Below are 20,624 nucleotides of genomic sequence, written 5' to 3'. Positions count from 1 at the left end.
TAAAACAAACAAACAAACAAACAAAATAAAACTAAAGTCTACCCCAGTGGTTTTCAAATGGTGCAAATACAGGTGATAACCACACGTTATTACTGAAATATTTAACTGGGCCTATACAAAAAAGTTATGAATGAATTTTTAAATGACTGTATCAGCATGTTGTGCGCACCCTTTTCCTAACAAAGAGAAGAGAGAATATCATTTCATTTAATTTAATTCAGTTCAGTTCAATTCACTTCAGTTTAATTCAAGTCAATTTCATCAAACTGAATTTAATTTAATTTAATCAAATTAAATTAAATTAAATTATTTATTAAATTTTAAATGACTGTATCAGCATGTTGTGCACACCCTTTTCCTAACAAAGAGGCAAACTCTGCCTAAAAAATATAATTTAATGTAATTCAATTTTATCAAATTGAATTAAATTAAAGTAAATTAAATTAAATTAAATTAAATTGAATTAAATTTCATTTTAAGGCAGAGTTTGCCAGTTTTTTGCTCCCCTTAATTTAATTTTAAAAAACCTTCACAGTGAACCTATTTGTTGCAAGTGGCAATTATAAGTGTGTGACACATCATATTATCTTACATTATCTTACATTATTTCCTGTTTAAATGGATGTGTTATTGGTGCTTTGATGTAATCTTAAAACATTTAAAATGGATTCTTGAATCATTTGGTTAATAAGTATTTCATGAGTACTAGTTGGTTGTCAATTGTTATTTGATATTAGTGAATACAAACAAACATTCATGTCGTGATGAGAGTGAGAACACATGTTATAAAGGCTATTGTGCACAGATACAAATACAGGTGTGCGTCATGACTTTAGCCTGCAGTCTGCAGTACCACTTCACGACAGTAAGCTGTGCCCTGGAGCTGGCACTGAGACAGTCAGTGATATTGATCCAAGAGCATTTACCGCTGAGGAAGAGGATATTGATCACTTTAATGAGTTCTCAAGTGACAGTAAATTGTCTCATTTAAAGCACTGCCTGGCGTCATTAGCCAGACACCCAGAACTCATCCAAACCTAATTACATATGTTTCAAAGTCTTAATATCAGACTACATGTCGGTGACACACAGGGCATTTCCTCACATCTTTAAAAGATCTTTATCTGACTGTATGAACAAAAGGAATAATAATGTCACAATAGCATCATATGATAATCCTGACTAACACTGATGGCATGTTTTGTGTCCTCTTTGTGTCACTGCAGCAGTGAAGGAGGGACACGGCAGCACAGTACGTCAGCAGCAGTGTTTCTATAACAGGAGCTGTGGAAAAAACAAAGGCAGGTCAATGAAGGGTGTGAGCGGCAAAGGGTGCAGGGTGTTTTTTTTCTTTCATATTTCTTATACAGAGAGAAATCATGGGGCCAACTGATGAGTCATTGCTTCCATGTGAAATATTGGCAAGAAATATGGCAAAGTGCAGAAGCTGTGGTGACACCAGTGAGAAGTGGTTCAAGGTTTCCATTTGTCACTGCTGTCTAATAGGCACGACTGAACCTAGACTAAAGCTGGCAACAAAAAAAAAACATGTTTATGACAATAGTCAAGCCTCAGATGTTAACTTGACTTCTGAATTGGAGGCAAAACTACAAAATGAGCTCTTCAATTTTTAACCCAAACTCTGAAATAACACTCTCGCCCCACATTTCATTTGCTAACCAGCAGAGGGAGTGGAACACCACAGCTGGAAGGACACTGTCAGCTTGTCCCATTGTGCTCAAATCGAAAGCCAACACATTCACATTCTCCGTTGTTGTTTGATGTTTGATTGGCATTTAAATTTCACTTCTTGCCTGCAACGATTTGACGCAGTGAATACCTGAATACTTCACATGAAAGTGAAATGAGGCATTAGGTTTGGTTTTTTTTTTTTAGCAAGCTGCTCCAGGTGTGCATGTTTTACAGGTGGATTGCACTTAGATTTTGCATGTATAATACACGTTATACAGATCTATAATTCATAAGTGCATGACAGAGCTGATTTAATTATATAGACGTATGCTTATGTGAATTAAGGTAAGGCATGGATAGCATTTTTCAATGACACAAAGTGCTTTCTGTGCGACATAAAAAGCACAAGGCAATGTGAAAAGACGCTCCTGATTTTCAAAGAGTAAAATAAAAACACAAGTAAGTTAGCATGGAATAAAATAGGCTGAACAGTAATGACAGAACACCTACAGTGTAGTGCAAGATGCGATTTCATGGAAGGCAGGTGCAAACTGAAAAGTCTTAAACTCTGCTAGAGCAGATCTCAAGTTTGTTCCAAGCACATGATGCATAAAAACATCCCTGTGTTTAATCTTGACTCTGTGACACAAAGCAGACGTGTCCCTGATGATCCAAGAGATCTGGATGTTTCATAACGGAGCAGCAGCTCAGACATGTGCTTTGTCCCTAAACCATTAAGTGCCTTATAAAGCAACAGCACAAGTCGACTCTTTGAGGCACAGGAAGCCAGTGTGTCATCAAAACATCCCCCTGTTACACTTTAATGTCCTTCACAACTTGTCGGAATGAGACGTGGTGCTGTTGGCTGCAGATATTTATCGCACAGACACTGATTACAGCTCATAGATGTTTGGTTTGAGCAGCGGAAGGGAAGGGAGGGGAGAAGGGGGGGTTAAATAGAGGCAGCGAACAGGTGCTTCTTCCTCAGGGTGTTAACAGGTGTGTGTGCAGGTATGCAGGTGAATGTGTTTTTCCACTGCATTGCCTCACATAATGTACGGATCATGCTATTCAAGGTGAATACACCTTTCAATTATCTTCATTATGAAAGCATGGAGAACATGATGACAGCAGACAAAGAAGTGATTCATTAACGCCGCGCTCACGAGGCTATGAATTTTAATTTGTAGTTTGTTCTCAGTTGACACAAAACTTGAGAAATTGGTTTCAGTTTTAACACTCGCACATCCATTTGTTTTTCTTGTGTTTTCTCTTTCTGTTTATTACATTTAGTTGTTTCAGTTTAATTAGTTAAGCTGTAATTAAGCAGTTTGGTTTAATTGCAGAGCCATTACACACATACATGTGACAAATAAATCTATAATCATCTTCTACAGCAGTCAGATTATACAAAAGAGAGCTGAATAAAACACAAGATAGATAGCTGCAGTTTTGGGGGTAATTTTGGTGTTGCATATTGTTGCTTTTATGACATTTAGCATGGTTTTATGTAAGTGTAAGATGCATGGTATATCTGAGTATGAATGTATGAGTGCATGTGTGTATAGATATGTATAGTTTTTATATTTATATAATTTAAAATCATGTACAGATACATTAATACTTTTCTTGATTTAAATTCTGCATCTATCCAGCTGTTAATTGTGAGCATGGATGTAAGAAAATTCAAACTCAAATTAAAAAAAAAATCTTCAAATATATATAAGAAAAATTAAGTGATACTTGGGGGGAAAAAAATGAAAGTAAAAAAAATCTAAATAATATTCTAAGTACAACAAGCCGAAAACAACGTTGAAAACAAAAGAACAAAAAAACAGATAAATAAAAATAAAAAAATCCCAGTGAAGTAATACAGTCAGGCTAATTGTGCACACACACACACACACACACACACACACACACACACACACACACACAACACATGAAGCACCACCAGTACATACTGATGCCTCTTATTATTAATGTCACTTCAGAATAATTTCTAATGTTTATTAAAAAAAGAAGAAACTTGTTTATGATGGATTCAATGCAATGCAGTGATTGATTGCTTCATTACAATCAATTGCAATTAGGAACATCAAAAGCCTCTGTCATGTTTTCTCTAATGTCATCGACAGACAACCATCATCACAGAAACATCAAGAAAACACATTTAATGTGCTTTTATGTCATTAAATATGCAAATGCTCCACAATTATCATGCCCTCACACTGCTGCCATCACACAATTATGACTATTTATCACGCCTCATGATGCTAACGGTCGATTGTTGGGAGATTTTTAATCATAAGTTGCGGGAGTGTTGTTATTGTCTTGAGTTCCTGTCGGGTCAGAAGTCGTGGTGAGTGAAGGTGTGTCCCTCCCTTAGGGCATCCGGTCATCCTGCATAGTGGACAGACCTGTTCACTGCCACCTGTGTGTGTGTGTGTGTGTGTGTGTGTGTGTGTGTCCCTGGGAGGCCCTGAGGATAAATGAATGGATGAGGCTGATGTGTAGATGAATGTGTGGATAAATCAGTGGAAGAAGCACATTTGACAGTAAGAGCTGACACAATTTTAGCAGGGGAGCAATCGAAAAAGAACCTGTGATAGATTAAACATGATAAAGCGTCCTCTACGGTGGCCCAGTGTGCAAGAAAATAAGATAAAGTGCCCTACGTGTCATGTGCAGCTGATGCAGATTTCTTTTTTGCCCCTGCCCCTCAGAAAGCCTGAGTCTGACACCATCTTGTTTTGACATATCAGTGGCCCAAACCCAATCATGTGTCATTTTACAGTTATATATAACGATGTAAAGCAGCAAATCCCAGAGGTGGCATCAAGTTTTCTTTGTACTCAAATTTAAACTTTGCATTTTGAGTCCTAAACAAGTCATAATGTGCTCTTGAAAAAAAGTACTGCCATTTAAACAACAGAGTCCATACTGTAAAGAGAAACTATTTGTTTTAACTTAAAAAAGTGAGTGTCCAGGCTGCCTTAAAATTTTAAGTTGACTGAATTTGAAAAATTTTCTTTTTTAAGTTCAGTTTTTTTAAGTTAAAACAAATTGTTTATTTTTACAGAGCATAATATATCCATAAAAAATGAATATTTTTTTTAAATTTGTATTTATTTGTGAAAACAAACTTGTTGGAAATTGTTGCATCTGTCTGTAATTTTCAAGCTGCAGTTCTTTTTTTGTTGTTGACCACTGCACAGTTGTGTAGGCAAATGAAATTATCTTTGGTATCATTTTTTCCAGCTGGTAATGTAACTTCATGGTTCTCTTCTGCAGCTTGACTGGATGCTGTCGGATTGGTTCTGGGGAGTTAAATGTCAGCTTGCTGTGAATGAACCATGTTGACAATTTTTTTTCCCAAGTTTTCAATTTTAATAGCAGTACCTGACAAACAAATAAAAAAACACATGACAGCAGCAGAGATAGAAATCAACACATCACGGACCTTACAGTATCAGAGGGCAGCAGCATTGCAGAAAGGCATACACATTACATGGGCAATCACTGTATAAAGATCACAGAGCCTAGATAAGAATCACAGTTCAGGGGGTACATAACTAATTCAGAGAAGCAAAATATAAAGGAGAGAGATTCAGACATTCACAGGGGAACTCAAAGGGTGCCAATGTGTGTGCCATGTCCTCTATGTACTAGGTCTGCGGTGCTATTTGGAGGGTAGTTCAGGAAAAGTGCCCACAGCTTATCAAATCTCTCTCGTGCACCTTTAAAACTGAGCTCAGTTGCTCCATTGGCAGAACTTTAAAGATTTCTCCATGACACTGGTTGTGTTAACATTTGTTGATTCAGGAAATGAAGTGAAATAACCTGACTTGTGGCACACTTTATAGATAACATGCCTTTTAATCTTTGGGCTTGGGGGAAGGTGTCAAGTATTTTCAAGTCAAAAGATTCAAGTCCAAGTGCGCTCACGAGTCATTGGTGTAAAAGTCCAAGTCAGGTTGCAAGGTTGGCAGTTTTTTTTGTTGCTGTTTTTTTATTTAGTCCAAAATTGTCAAATTTGTGACTCGATTCCAAGTCACATGACTTGAGTCCACACCTTTGGTAAATCCCTTTTTTTTTTCCCGTACTGGTGCAAAATGAACACAGTGGTGATTTTACAGGTACAAAACAAACAAAAAAAATGTGTAAAAGAAAATACACAAACACAAGGACAGAAAAAGAAAATAGGGTGACATATAGAGCTTGACTGGGTATAAATGTAAAAGACAAACCGAATAAGGATAATTCTAAAGAAAGAAATAATAGAAGTGAAGTGATAAATCAACAAACTGTTTTTATATTTGATTAATCTACTGTTATCTTGACTAATCAATGAATTATTAGGTCTACAAAATGTCAGCAAATGTCCATCATAGTTCCCCAGAGCTCATGATGACAGCATTACATTTTGTTCCACTATCGCAGACAGTTACGAAAATCAGACAGTTTTCACATTTGAGAAGCTGGGACTAGTGAATTTGCTTTAAAAAAAGATGTCAAATCAAAATTGTAGCTGCTAAAACTTCTGTTGAATTCCTGAATCATTTATCTCACTAAGTGATTCAGCTGCAAGCAATATGAGCCACCTTCCCTCTGTGTCTGTTGCAAAGCAGAGGTCATAGAGAGAACAGGTCACAGCTTCAGGTCACAAAGAAGTTTCCATTGACATCTTTTGAATTTCTTAAACTTTTACACCTCTGGCGCCAAGTTGAAGTGCTTTAGTGCCCTCTAATTTACAACAGACTGGGAGCTTTTACAGCTGATGCATAACTTACATTTCTCACCTTCAACTCTTTTTTTTGACCCACAAAAAGGTTTTTCTCAACGCCCTACTGTAAAAGACAATATATTTCAGAACTTGTCTCTCTTTAACAAAATATTCTTTGGGTCCTGTCTCTCCCACCAGTCGCTTGTGATGCGTGGGCGCCGTCCACCATCTCCAGAGGAATGCACGAACGTTAGCGACAAGCATGGCAGCGTGTGTTTAATAACTGCCAGGCCAGTTTTAGAAACCAAACAGACCAGCATGCATTTGTAATGACTGAAGAATGCAAGTACGTTAGGTAGGAACAGGGAATGAAGGGGATGTATTCATTATCATATGGCACCATGCAACAGGAAGTCCTCTCTCCAGTGAGGTGATACTCCTACCTGTGCAGGAATGTTAACACGTTATGAAGTGGCGGTGGAAGAGCCGGATTTTCCTAAATCCTCTGCGAGTCCAGGCTTGTCGGGAACATTTCTGGCGATGGCGACTCCTGAGTGACAGTGACAACATTATGAATAAAGGCTGGATTGAATATTTGCGTATAATTGAGCACAGCTTGTGACTGGTGACTGTGGGCGTAATGCGGATTGTGGTAACAAATCAACTTGCTATTGTGGTTTTTGGGCATCCCTCCAGAACTCTGGTTTCGATGGCATTGTGTGTTCTTCTTCACCATCAGCCAAACAGGATGAAGGGAATTGTGCGACAAAAGACACACTCACAATCTGTTTTTAGTCGCAGTAATAACACGGATATCACGAATAGGTAAAATTAAATATCCAACAATGAGAAAAGGTTTCTTTATTGTTATCGCTGTTTGCTTTGATGAATATCTGGTGTCCAAACGCTGGGAAGCAAATTGAATTAATGTAAAATTTCACCAGAGGAATCACACTGTGAGTATAATTCTTTGACGAGGAGCATCTCACACACAATTTCTTTAACTCATTTAAAATATTTCTGTGTTATTATCACCCTCTTTCAAACCAGCACACAGCCTCTTCATGAAAACTATCAACTAACTAACTGAATCAGCCCAAACTCTGTCGAATATTCAAACAAATTCGTGATAAAAGCATGCGCCAGAACATGTGACTGTTAAGATAATGATTACAATGACCGCACTGTGTCCATCTTACCTCCCGTTGGCCCTTTGCATGCCCAGCTCAGCCGTTTGTCAGTGTCATACCTGGCTATTATGTGTGAGAGAAGAATTACAGTGTGCTAATGTCTGTAATTATGGATCTCTTTTGCATGAACGCAGACGAAAGGTCACAAAGGCTGTAAAAGGACGCTTTTTCCTCGGCTCCATTAAAGAGCGTGTCAGATGGAGTGGAATTCATGAATAGGCTAATTAGGATACGAATATAGATCGTATATGGTCCTTTAGATTGTGGTCATTAGGCATTATACAGCTATTCATATGGCTGTCACATGTGATATAACGTGAAGCCAGAGTCCAACATGAGGCAAGAAAATTGTACTGTTTTACACACACACACACACACACACACACACACAAACCTTATTTCTTATTTTAAGTCAAGTTTAAGATTTTATTTTCATTTCAGATATACAAAAAACAAGCTAATTATTCCCTCATAGTAAATTTATAACTACCCTTGTTTTTTCAAAAATTACGTACTATATGAGAAAAATATTTTCCTAATATTGTCATTCTCCTTGTCAGTTTTCAATTAAGCATAGCGTTAGTTTAGGCAGGACACAATGTCAAGCTCAGCTCACATCCCAGCTACATCAGCTGATCTCAAACAACCCAATCAATTGATGGAGCAGCTGACTGATGGAAGGGAGTCAGCTGATAGATCACATGATGACTGTCTATGCAACCAGTTGGTAAATGTCATTCAGGGCACCCTATTTAAACTGCTCTGGCCTGCCTACTGTTGCTGCTTCCTCTGCAAGCTGCTTTGCAACCCACCTCCACCCCAGCTCCTCCTTTTGCTGTGTCTGACTTATCAGTGTCAGTGGGGGGGGGGGTCTTTACTGCTGCTCTCCCTGCCATAGGCTTTCCATGTAGGCACATTGAAGGGCAGGGAGGTTTGCTCTCTCTGCTTCAGGCTTTGCACGTAGGCGTGAGGAAAGGCAGAGAGGCCCCAGAACAGAGCCATGCCGCCAAATATAATCCAGACTGAAGTAGTCTTTTGTTGTCCTTATCCCTCTCCAAAGCCCTCTGAGGCAAACCTGTGATTTCTGGCTGTATAAATAAAATTGAATGACAAGGCGTTATTTTTATTACTATGCAGTATTTTCCTTAAAACATATGAGCTCATTCACAAGTAATTTCTCTCAATCATCACTTAAAGCCCACTATAAGTGTGTGGTGGTGAGAGATGAGAACGGGACTTTATACAAAGGTACAAAGATTTATTAAACAGTGCGTAGGCTCCACACTAAAAATGCATGTACTGACAAAAGCTAAAAATGGTGTGCGCCAAAAGATATTGGACCTTTTCTACAGTTAGGCTTCCACCTCACCTGTAGTTTCTAAACTACAAAATGTCCATAGGCATGGGCCAAAGTTTCTCCCATCAAGTCTGTTTTTAAAGATTACAATTTTCACATGAGAAGTGGCATAGCCTCTTTCAAGCCTCCTTTTGTGTGTATGCAGTGTTTATAAATGAGACCCCAGGTGCCAGACTGTAGGGAGAGCACGTATCCAAGAGATAGCTACAAAAACCGCAGACACAGCAGCCAAAACAGGCAAATATACACACTCTAGGATTTTGCAAGCTGTTTTTGGGATTGTTGCAGCCTGAAATGTCTGATTTTACAGCAGCTTTTCTGAAAGATTGAGGGGGTTTTTTGCATTGAAAATTGCAGGCTCAGGTAAAAATTGCTGTCATGGATTTGGAGTTTATTGTTGTTAGCATTCAGTGTTTCCCCCAGAATTAGAATTTAATTGTGATGGTGGGTGGGTAAACATGTTTACAGCCCCGTACAAAAAGCAGTTTTAATCTCTATAGCTAATTTCTCACCACATGAAAACTACACAGGGAGGTGAATTTTTATATAACTCACCTGTTTACATTTTATTAAGGCTTACAGTTATGGATAATTAAGGGCAGGCCTCTTTGAGTGACAGGCTGTCTGCGGCTAGTGCCCTCGGCTTCTCAGATCCACCGATTGCTCCTCTACAGCACTAGTCTCTCATCCAAATATGATCACCTCTGGCTCCAAAAAACACAAGATGGTAACAGCCAAAATGCCAAACTTGAGGTTTCAAAAGTCCACAAACCAGTGAGTGATGCCATGTTATCTACATCCACTATTTTAACAGTCAGTTTCCAAACAGTAGCAAACAGTTCCTGCATATAGCATACCTTTAATAGCCACATCATCAATGACATCAAATTGTAATAAATCTTAAATCATCTGACACAAAACTGTGAGCTGTCTTGAGTAATTTGTGCGTCAGATTATCAGTTCTTTCATGACATATTGAAGTATTTCTGTCAAAGGAAGAATTGACAGCATATTTGTGTCATGACTTATTATTATGACTCAGTGGAAGCTGCACGACCTGAAATAATCTCTCGACAGTCTTGAACCAGAGTCATAATCCTTCATGAAACGTCATGACAACACAATCTCTGATTCTAGTGGCACATGCAGTGACACATGATTGATCAACATTTAAACTGACAATTTTCCCTTCTGTTTCTATTGAGCGTAAAATCTTACACATGACACATATAGGTCACAAATGTGAAACTACAGTACTGCTATTACATATTTGGTTTAAGTATTGTTGGACAGTAAAGTTAAACAATGTGACTCTTCATGCAGTTGACCCAAACCCCGGATACAAAGCTCTGACACAGTGACGTATAGACAGACAGTGTTGTGAGAACCCACATTCAACACTGCTCACAGTTTGTGGCCTTTTCCTTTTTCTCACCCGCAGTTGTGAGAAGAGTAAGATAACACTTTGTCTCAACTCTTGACCCCGACGCACTGTATACGTTACACATCTCAGAGTGCGTGTGGGTGTGTGTGAGACAAGGTGACTCTTTTTTTTCCCGATCTTTGGTTCTTGACTGTAGACTTTTTGTATTACAATAAGAAATGACTTTAATTTCTGTCGCACTCAGTGGGTGCACATGATTAAGTTAACTGATTTAGTTCAGTGTGCAATTATATGTTTAGTTTTAGGCTGTTTCTCTGGCACGTTTGCAATTATTGGACCAGCAGAGAGGCAACATTAAAACTCTGCTTGATACATTAGTCATAGTAATCCAATAATATAACACTGTGAGAGGAGTCATTCTGCATATTTTCACTTTTCCTTTAGTGCTGGATTTTTACTTGCAAAAGAATATTTTCACTCTGTCACTGCTACTTTTATCTTATCTTACTATATAATGACGAAAACTGTCTGTGTGTCTGTGTGTCTGTTCCACGTTTTTCTCCTCACTGAGTTGGTCAATCCATGTGAAATTTGGCACAGTGGTAGAGGGTCATGGGAGGATGCGAATGAAGCAATATTACATTGGCCAAAGGGGGGCGCTATAGCAACCAATTGAAATTGCAAACTTTGAATGGGCATATCTCATGCCCCGTATGTCACAGAGACATGAAACTTTGTACAGAGATGTGTCTCCTCATGAGGAACAAATCTGCCTCAAGAACCCATAACTTCCAGTTATATAGATTTTCTGCCATTTTGAATTTTTGAAAACCACTTAAAATTGATCTCTTCCTAGGAAGTTTGAGCGATCTGCATGAAACTCGGTGAACATAATCTAGGGACCAATATCTAAAGTTCCCTCTTGGCAAAAGTTGGAAAACTTACTAAAACTGAGCTTCTATAAGGCAATGAATATTGCGAAGCGCGTGGCTGATCACATAAAGATGTATAACATCTCAAGGGTTTCACTGATCACCACGCAACTTTGTAGGCATATGACCACACATAAGCTGAGGGGACCCCTCCATTATTGACCCCATCAAACAAAATGGAGGCGCTAGAGAGCTAATTTCTTACCTAGGCCTAACTACCATATCGATTTTTACTAAACTTGGTAGATATGTAGAACAGGACGCCTCAAAGTGACTGGAGAAATTTAACTCTAATTGGCAACTGGGTGGCGCTATAACAACAGAAAAATGCTTAAAAATGGCTAAAATGCCACCAATCGCTGTGGCTCCCCCTGTGGCCCAATGTTTTGGGGGGGGGGTTTCTAATTTTTGGTATGACTAAGTCATGGTATGGTATGCTGTACTCAGTGGGTATGGACTAGTTTAACTAAATGATCTAAATACCTCTCCCAACATTCCAACAAGATGGCGCAGTGGTGCACAGTGTGTAATATGTGTTTCATCAACTGTCCTGAGGCATGAGCTTTGCACAAGGTTGCAGGATTGTGTGTGTGTGTGTGTGTGTTGGATTGGTGGCTCTTGGTGGGTTTTTTTACATTGTGGTGATGAGTGTGCAACTATCGTCCTTCACAAATGTGCTTTCATTGAGGTCAGCACCTCTCCAACATTGGAGTGTGTTCCTCCTCTCCCATATCCCCATAGGACTGGTGGTTTTTGTCTTCTTCTTTGGTGCAGTAGTAAAGTAAAGAGCAGCATGGAGGACTTGCACAAATAGAGATTCAGGCTAGTGTCTGCATTTTAAATATTTCTGTTTGGTGTTTTGCAGGGTTGTAGCTCCAGACAGAAAACATGCAGAAGTCCATATCACATTTTCCTCAGTGCAAAATGAGGCATGCATGATGAGATGCCCTGCATGTGGGTTACTCTACAGGTGCACCTACTCAATCATGCAGGGCTTGATTGAACACACATGAAGCCAATTGCCAGCAGGTCAAGTCATTACAAACACCACTGTGAGATTGGCTTCCTAACTGCCTGGCATTGCAGTGTGACACATGGGCGTCTTGCTAACTGAATCCTCTCTGCCTCTCTCCAAGCCTAAATAAACTGGCTTTTTTGGAAGTGAGGGTTTGTCTGTTTGTCTGTTTGTGTGTGTGTGTGTGTGTGTGTGTGTGTGTGTCAGAGAGCACTCTCGTCTGTCTGAAACCCGAGCAGAGAAAGACGAGCAAAACGAACAAAAGCCTGTGTTTAATTTTCTTTTTTTTTCTCCCCCCTCTCCATCTGTTGTCTTTGGTTGTTCTTCATATTTTCAGCACCCTGCAATCACGGCATCTTGTTAGCTTTGGATTCAGGTTAGACTTGTTGCAGGAGACGACAACTCCCTCCCTCCCTTCCTCCGTCCTTCTTCTCCTCCTTCCTCCCCCCCTCCTCTACTTTCTGTGTCCTCCACCCTCCTCATCTCCTCCTCACATTTTCTCCACTCCTCCATTCACACTTCTGCCTTGATTTGCGTTTTTCTTTTTAAACGGGTGACAAGCTGCATTTGTCTCGAAGGCATGACTATCTCTCCCGGCCTCGTCTATTCATTCTGTCCTTCCCTTTCTCCCTCCTCCCCTCCTCTCCTCCCCCCTTTGCACCAGCAGGTGAATTCTCTTTCAGGAGGGACTGTAGTCATACAATAGTAGGTGCATGTCTGACGGATATGACTCAAAAAGACAGTTTAAAGATTGTGAAATACCCCAACTATTGACCCTTGTCTAATTGAAACAGTGTTTAATTTAAGCTGTTCATCTCTGCGTGCAATGTTCCCATTAATATATTGTTGATGACTAAACTTTCAGCAATGTTAGAGTGAAAGTAGCAGTGTGAGACTGTGCCTTTTTCAGTCCGTTAAATAATTAAGTGGTCAGATACCCAACAGCTACCTTTCTGCATCTGAGCTTTTCACTTCTCTTAAATATTCTACATTGAGCCCTGTTCTGCTTTTTGACTAGACTGAATGTTTCAGAAAATGTTGTTTATGTGGTCATTTCATATTCAAATACAATCCCAAATCTTCAAATCCAGGGGCGTCGGTAGCTTAGTGGTAGAGCAGGCACCCCATGTACAAGGCTGTTGCAGCAGCGGCCCGGGTTCGACTCCAGCCTGTGGCCCTTTGCTGCATGTCACTCCCACCCTCTCTCCCCCCTTCATGCTTGCCTGTCCTATCCATTAAAGGCTTAAAAATGCCCCCAAAAATATTTAAAAAATCTTTAAATCCATGTAAACATACTTAGAAGATGGTGTTTCCAGCTGTCTGTTCCTGCTGCAAATAACTTCAGTTTGCTTGATCCCTAAAAATGTACTGACAGGTCTCAGTATTTGTGAGTGTTTCTGTTATTCTGTTGTTGTTGGTACACTTCCTGCTCTAGCTGTCGCATCACTCATAATGTGTGTCATTTCCTTCTTTGAGCAGTTGACACTTTCCATGGAGTAATTTATCCGGTTTGCGGCAGTAATTGCAATGTAAATGTCCAATCAATATGACATGCTGCTTTGTTACAGATTAAATATCATAATGGTGGAAAGTCTGTTGAAATATATCATTATATCATTATCCATTTCAAAGATAATTTCTACTCTTTTGAAACCTAAACAACGGAGAACACCCAGCTCAGTGTGTGATGCCAAACAGATGGAAGAGAGAAAGTATCTTCACACTTGGGCTTGAGCTTGTTGCATCAAACACAGAATCAAAATAACCATATTTTAGTTTGGATTAATAAGCCGGTGGCACGGTGCTGCAGTGGTTAGCATTAGGGCCTCACAGCAAGAGGGTTCCTGGTTTGAACCCGGGGTAAGGGAGCCCCTCGATGCAGAGTTTGCATGTTCTATGGGTACTCCAGCTTCCTCCTACAATCCAAGACATCTAAGTTAGGTAACCTGGTGACTCTTAATTGCCCGTAGGTGTGAGTGTGAGCGCGAATGGTTGTCTGTCTCTATAGCCCCTTTTACACTGCCAGATTTTCGGCAAACGTTGGGCCATTTTGCCGGCAAGATGTGAGCGTTTAGACACACAGAGCCGGAGTGGCGAGTTGATCCGAGGCGCTCAATTTTCCACCTCGTAGAGTAGTCATATTGGCGGAACCCTTTTTGGTTTAAACAGACCAAGGTGGCCTTCCGCAATGGGAGGGTTTGTTGAAGACTTGTGGGAGGAGCTGTTGATGATGCCACACGTGCGACCCACTGGTGGTGGATAAACAGGAAACAGCTGATAGCAGGAATTAGCGAGCAGCTAGTAGCAAGAGGGAAACACAAACCTGACAGACATTGTAAAGATGAGAAACTGGGGAGACAAGGAATTGCGCGCTCTCCTTGCCCTCGCAAACAAAGAGGCCATTAACCGCCAGATGACGGGGACGGTGAAGAACGGGCCAACTTACGAGAGAATTGCCGAAGGACTGACCAGCCGCGGCTTCCCTCCCACGTCACTGTTTACATCACATGCTGAGCTACACGTTTTGTTACTTGCTCACGCCCCCCATTGCCCCGAAAAAGGCGCATTCTGTATAAACAAAAGTAGGTAGACGGCATTTTGCCGCACTCCCTGATTTTGTTTTTATACCGCCAATGCTGAAAAAGACTGATTGGGCTTTCCTGCAAATTTGCACAATTCCTGTTTTAAAAAGGCTTATGTGTCAGCCCTGTGATAGTCTGTACCCCACCTCTTGCCCAATGTCAGCTTGGATAGATTCCAGACCCCCCACGACCCCGAACAGGTTAAAGCTGTTACAGAAAAATGAATTAATAACCCAACCGTAGCAAAAAAATAACAAACAAAAATAGGTGTAGATTTCATGGGGGAAGCAGAGGACACGTCCTCTTCGATATTTCGAACGTGAACCTCAATAACAACATGACAGTAGCAGAGGAGTTTTATTCTGACAAAATTAAAGACATTTACACCGTAAATTGATGCATAACAATTCACCAGAATGCAGAAAATTCAGTGTTTGATGCTCGAATTTTCTATCAGACGACCCTCAAACACCCCCCTTTCATAGGTATCCCCCCCAGATGTTGAAACAAGACCTATGCCCTTGCAAACAACCCATTTGTATTGGATAACCCAGCATCAGTGCCATATTGGCTGTAACTGGTTGGATATTTAGTATGCAAGCATTCTATTGCACAAACTTTCAAAACCTTTAGAAGCAATATCTATTTGAGTTATAGCTTTACATAAAAATAATTAAAAAAGGTTAAAAAAAAATCAATTTTAGACTCTAAAGATGTGAACTTTTGACTTAAGAAAGAAAATCCCTGTAATGAGCCTCTATTGGATCCTATAACAGACAAACAGATTAATTTATCTCCATGGCAGCAGATTTGTGGACCAAGCCTAAAGGTCACAGGGATTGTGCGGCAACACAGTACGTCAATCTTCCTTGTTCCCTGTTCTGCCATGGGGCACACCCTGCGGCCGCGCTTGCGCAGGGCACGTTGTGATTGTTCCAGAGGATTGAGGAGAAAAGGAGTGCGTGGTTCCTCTAAAACTCCGACAGGCAGAGACATGTAGAGCGAAACTGGGTGCGAGGCGAAGAAAGGAAAAGGGAGGGAGAGATAGAGAAATAGATTATGGGGAAGTATCGCAGGTGAACATGGAAATTTTCTTCTTCCCTGTAATCAGAGGAGGAATGTAGTGGGTGAAAGTCAATGTAAACTTTATTCAGACGGTGTATTTAGCTACTTTTTTTTCTTTTTTCGGATTATGAAATATGGAGAGGAACATTTACAGAAGCAATGCACATAAAATGTTAATATTTACACCCATATTTTTAGTTTGTGTTGCAAATTACAGCTCTAGACTGAATAAAACTGATATTAAAAAGAAGGGAATGATGCCTGAAGAGAGACAGTGAACAAGTGTGTGACAGCTTATATATAAAAGAGGTAATGTGTGTACAGGGAGGGCAGGACTGCAAAAAAAATGAGTTTCTGTTTGAGGGTTTGAACCCAGGGTGAGGTGGTCTGAACATGTTCGCTGCTTTATTTGGGATGATGAAGCAACAGGCCCTGGAAAGCTCTCCTCCTCCACTATCCCACGGGAATATCACCACTCATCCATAGAGGAAGAGGGACAGAGAGGGATGATGGGTGGACGGGGAAAAGAAGGAAGAGGAGGAGGGAAGGAAAGGGGTGATGGGAGGGTGGAGGAGGGAGCGAGATGTTTATCGTGAGGGAAAGGAAAGGTGGAGAAGAGTTGCCTGCTTCGTTTAAGAGTGATAATTGATCGAACCTGCACACATGCCTGATTGGGTGTCATTTCCCAGAAACATCTCCATGCTGCTGCCCTCATCTTCTACAGTTTCCACTTGACTTTGACCCGCCAGTGAACATCCATGCCTGTATATACGCTCTGACACTGCATGGTACACACAACTACAGACACACACCCAAAAAAGAAAAAATCTGACTCATACAAACAATTGAAACCCTGAGGAACATCTTGTCTTTTAATTGCATCAGAGTCTTGTTCTGTGGAAGATAAAGAGCAGATTGGTGCGACGCCAGAAACAATACTGCGTCTCTTTGTGGAGAATATGAGCTGTACTGTATCTGCTGTGAACCCGCAGCACCTGCGTGTAATGTTACTGCCTGCAGGAAATTTTTGCCAGAATATCTTTCTCCGCTTTCCTCCGGGGTGTCGATGGCCTGAGGCTACGGGGACGGAGTGAGCTTACCTGGCAGATATTTATTCTGCGTTAAAGCGACAAACGCTGTGATGTTTGATGCTTTGCTGATTCTTGGTGATCAAATTCCCCTCTCTTTAATAAAGTCGCTCAAGCTGGCAGAGATATAGACCAAGAAGTTATAGCACAGCGCAGGCAACTCTGCATGGGCATATATGCAATATCTATTTTATTAACAGCATAGCTAACTTTCTGTCACATGGCTTGTGTGTTAGTGCACACAGTGACTGTTTTATCAATATTTAATTTCTATTGCTGCTCTGCATGTCTGAATGTAGTGCTAATCTGTGTGTTGGTGCTTCGTTGCTGCTGCTATTGCTTGTTGCTTTGCATGGCTTCTGCTCTACCTTGCCAATTTCTAATTGCTGTAGTTAATGCTGTCTTTATGTCTTCATGCTGTCTTTGTCCTGTGAATGTGATCCTTTTATTGGTTTCAAAACACCTTGCCATAGGACTGCAGTTGAAAATCAGCCAGCTGGCTAACACTGATTAGTGTGCGTTGTCCCTATGAATAAAATAAATCTAAATCTAGTCTGAGAGCCCATTTCTCCCACGGCCCCAAAAACAAATGCCTATTGCTCTGAAATCCCGTTTCTCCAAAAATACACACTCTCTGCAGTTAGACAATCCAATCGCCAGGAGAAAAAATTGCATTGTAACACTGTGATGAAGGTGTGGTCAGGTTTAGGCACAAAATCCACTAAGAGATGTTTAGAAAAAGATAATGTTTTGACTTAAAACAACCATGTTTGGTGGCACAAAAGTCGCTGGAAAAGCAGGGACAGGTTGATGAAAAACACCTGAGTTTGGTGGGTAAACTGCTACTGGGAAACTGAAACTAACTGGACGGAGGACTTTGGAATAATGTCCGTTTGTTTTGGGGACAATGGGCTGTTGGAGAAATGGGCTTTGGGTCCAATTTTGGGCCATTGGAACAATGGCATGGTGGCCTTTTTCTTGGTGGGGTACTGTCACGTCCTGAGTCTCTTCTGGCTCTACTGGTCCACACAAGAAATTGTATGGCACATAAGCCACTGTAAAATCACAAATTGTTGTTTCTATGCTTTTTATTTTCAAATGAATTAAACAATTAAGATTTAGCGTGTTAATTTGTGAGCTTTACAGGTGCTGTTAGGTGGCTTTTGTTCCCTTTGGACAGAGCCAGTTTCCCGTCTTTATGCTAAGCTAAGCTAACCAGCTGCTTACTATAGCTGCATATTTAATGTACATACACAAAAGTGGTATCAACTTTCTCATCTAAAGCTCTGTTTGCATGAGATTGGTATCACCTGGGGACCTCTAGTAATTTGTAATAATTGTGGAGGTTGTCTGTGATCTTTATCCCGTGTGAATCTGCCATGTCCATAATGTGACCTATCATATTTCACCAAACACAGAGGTCGTGTGATGATATTAGTCCCATGCAAGTCAGCATTTCGTAATGAGGGGTTAATTTTTTTTAAATTTATTTATTCATTTAATTTTAATTTTTACTAGTTTTTTTTTTAGTTCTCTTTGCGTTTCTTCTGCCTCTTTCCTGGTTATGCAACCTGCTTTAGCAATTACAAATGAAATGTATGACTGAATTTTGGATGCAAATTCTGGAGGCTCATTTCGCAACCCAACCTTCAGACCCATTTGCAGAAAACAGATGAACAAACTTTCAAAAGATGATGAGATTGATGACTTGTAACAATGTGTGGCAGAATCAGTTCTGTTTGTTTAACCCACATTTAAATGAAAAACCAGAATTACCGCCCTGCAGTTATACACCTCCGTGCACCAGTCACGTTGCACTTATAGTTTACATCCATGTCTGTTAAAACATGGAAGCTTCACACACATCTTCCCCCCCAGCAGCACAGATGATCTATACAATCAGCACAGTTTCAATGTGGGCAGTGGAGATTAGAGTCACCAATTCAGTTTCTGATCAAATGTCTCCCCTTCTGTTCCCAAGATATAATGTCAAGTAATGGCCAGAAAAGTGTTTTATGCAGAGCAAGTTTGTGTGTGATTTTATCATAAATAGTTCTTGAGTTATAGCCAAAAACATGTTTTGTGTTTTGTCACACTGACCTTTGAACATCTAATCAGTTTATTGTTGAATCCAAGAGGATGTTTGTGCCAAATCTGAAGAAATTCCTTCAAGGTGTTCTTGAGACATCGCGTTCACAAGAGTTAGACAGACAAAGTTACAGTCATCTTTACCCTTTGACCTATGATTGCCAAAATCTACTCAGTTCATCATTTTCGCCAAATTTGCTAGAGCGTTCATGAGATATTGCGTTCAGGAGAATGAAACAGTCATACTGACCTCGACCATAGACCACCAAAATCTAATGAGTTCATCGCTGAGTCCAAGGGGAAAATTGTGCCAAATTTAAAGAAATTCACTCAAGGCATTCTTGAGATTTTGCGTTCACAAGAACCTGACAGGCTGACATTCATATGTACTTAAGTATGTATACGTATTGATGGACAGACAGATGGACAACCCAAAAACATACAGTAATGCCTCCATTCACAGCTGTTACCAGTGCAGAGGCATAAAAATTAGGTCAACCCTGTACGTTACAGCTGGTGGTGCTGTGTAGTGTTTGCTGTGTAGAGTTGAGTTACAAGTAACTGTATGCATCATATCTGAGGGATAATTTAAGTAAATTTTTTATCATGTGGGACTGCTCTGAATGAAATGGGGTAATTTCTAAGAGTGTTTTCACACCTGCCCTGTTTGGTTTGGTTCATTTGCGCTCAAGTTCGTTTGCCCCCTCAGCATGGTTCGTTTCGGCAGGTGGGAACACAACAATCGCACTCGGGTGTGCACCAAAACATCTGGACCGAGACCTTCTTGAAGAGGTGGTCTCAGTCCGGTGTTCCGTCCTGGATCTGAACCAACTGCAGTCACATGACACATTGTTTGGGTTAAACATGAGCATGTTACAGTCCTGGAGGATTATTAATGTGCACCTCCTCCTGTACTGCCTTAATATGCACATTCAGCACATCCAATGCATCAAAACATTGTTTTCTAGTTGGAGCCGCGCCTCGTTTTCAAACTGTATGGTTTGACTAAAATGAACAATGACAGCAATATAGTCCACGATGACCAGCGCTTAAATCAACCTGCGTAGTTGTCCCTCCATTGTGACATTAGAAAGTGTCACATTTATCTTGCAAGTGTACTCTTCTTCAACATTTTGTTTACTTCCTTGATTTTTCCCACATGGAAATTCTGACCAATCAAGAGCAGCTTTCTCGCGCAAGGCATTTGATCTGGTCCACTTGTAAATGCTGCTGTGAGAACACAAACCAACTCTAGGCAATTATGCAACTTTGTAACAAAATTAGTCCCTGATTCGGACCAAAGCAAGACAACTCTAGGGCTAAGCACCCTAAATCACTGAGGGTCCCTGGAAATATTGATCCCATGTGATTAGGGAATGGAAGCAGTTAAGCAAATTGTCCAAAATTTTCTGATTATTCTTTTAATGGGCCAAAACTTGCTAAACCCTTGATAAAGCCTTTAAACTATTCGACCAGCTTTCTGAGCTGCCCTAAGTTTCGTACAC

This window comes from Epinephelus fuscoguttatus, linkage group LG14 (genome assembly GCF_011397635.1).
Source record: "Epinephelus fuscoguttatus linkage group LG14, E.fuscoguttatus.final_Chr_v1".
Classification (NCBI taxonomy): Eukaryota; Metazoa; Chordata; class Actinopteri; order Perciformes; family Serranidae; genus Epinephelus; species Epinephelus fuscoguttatus.
Note: the sequence above shows the minus strand (reverse complement) of the source record.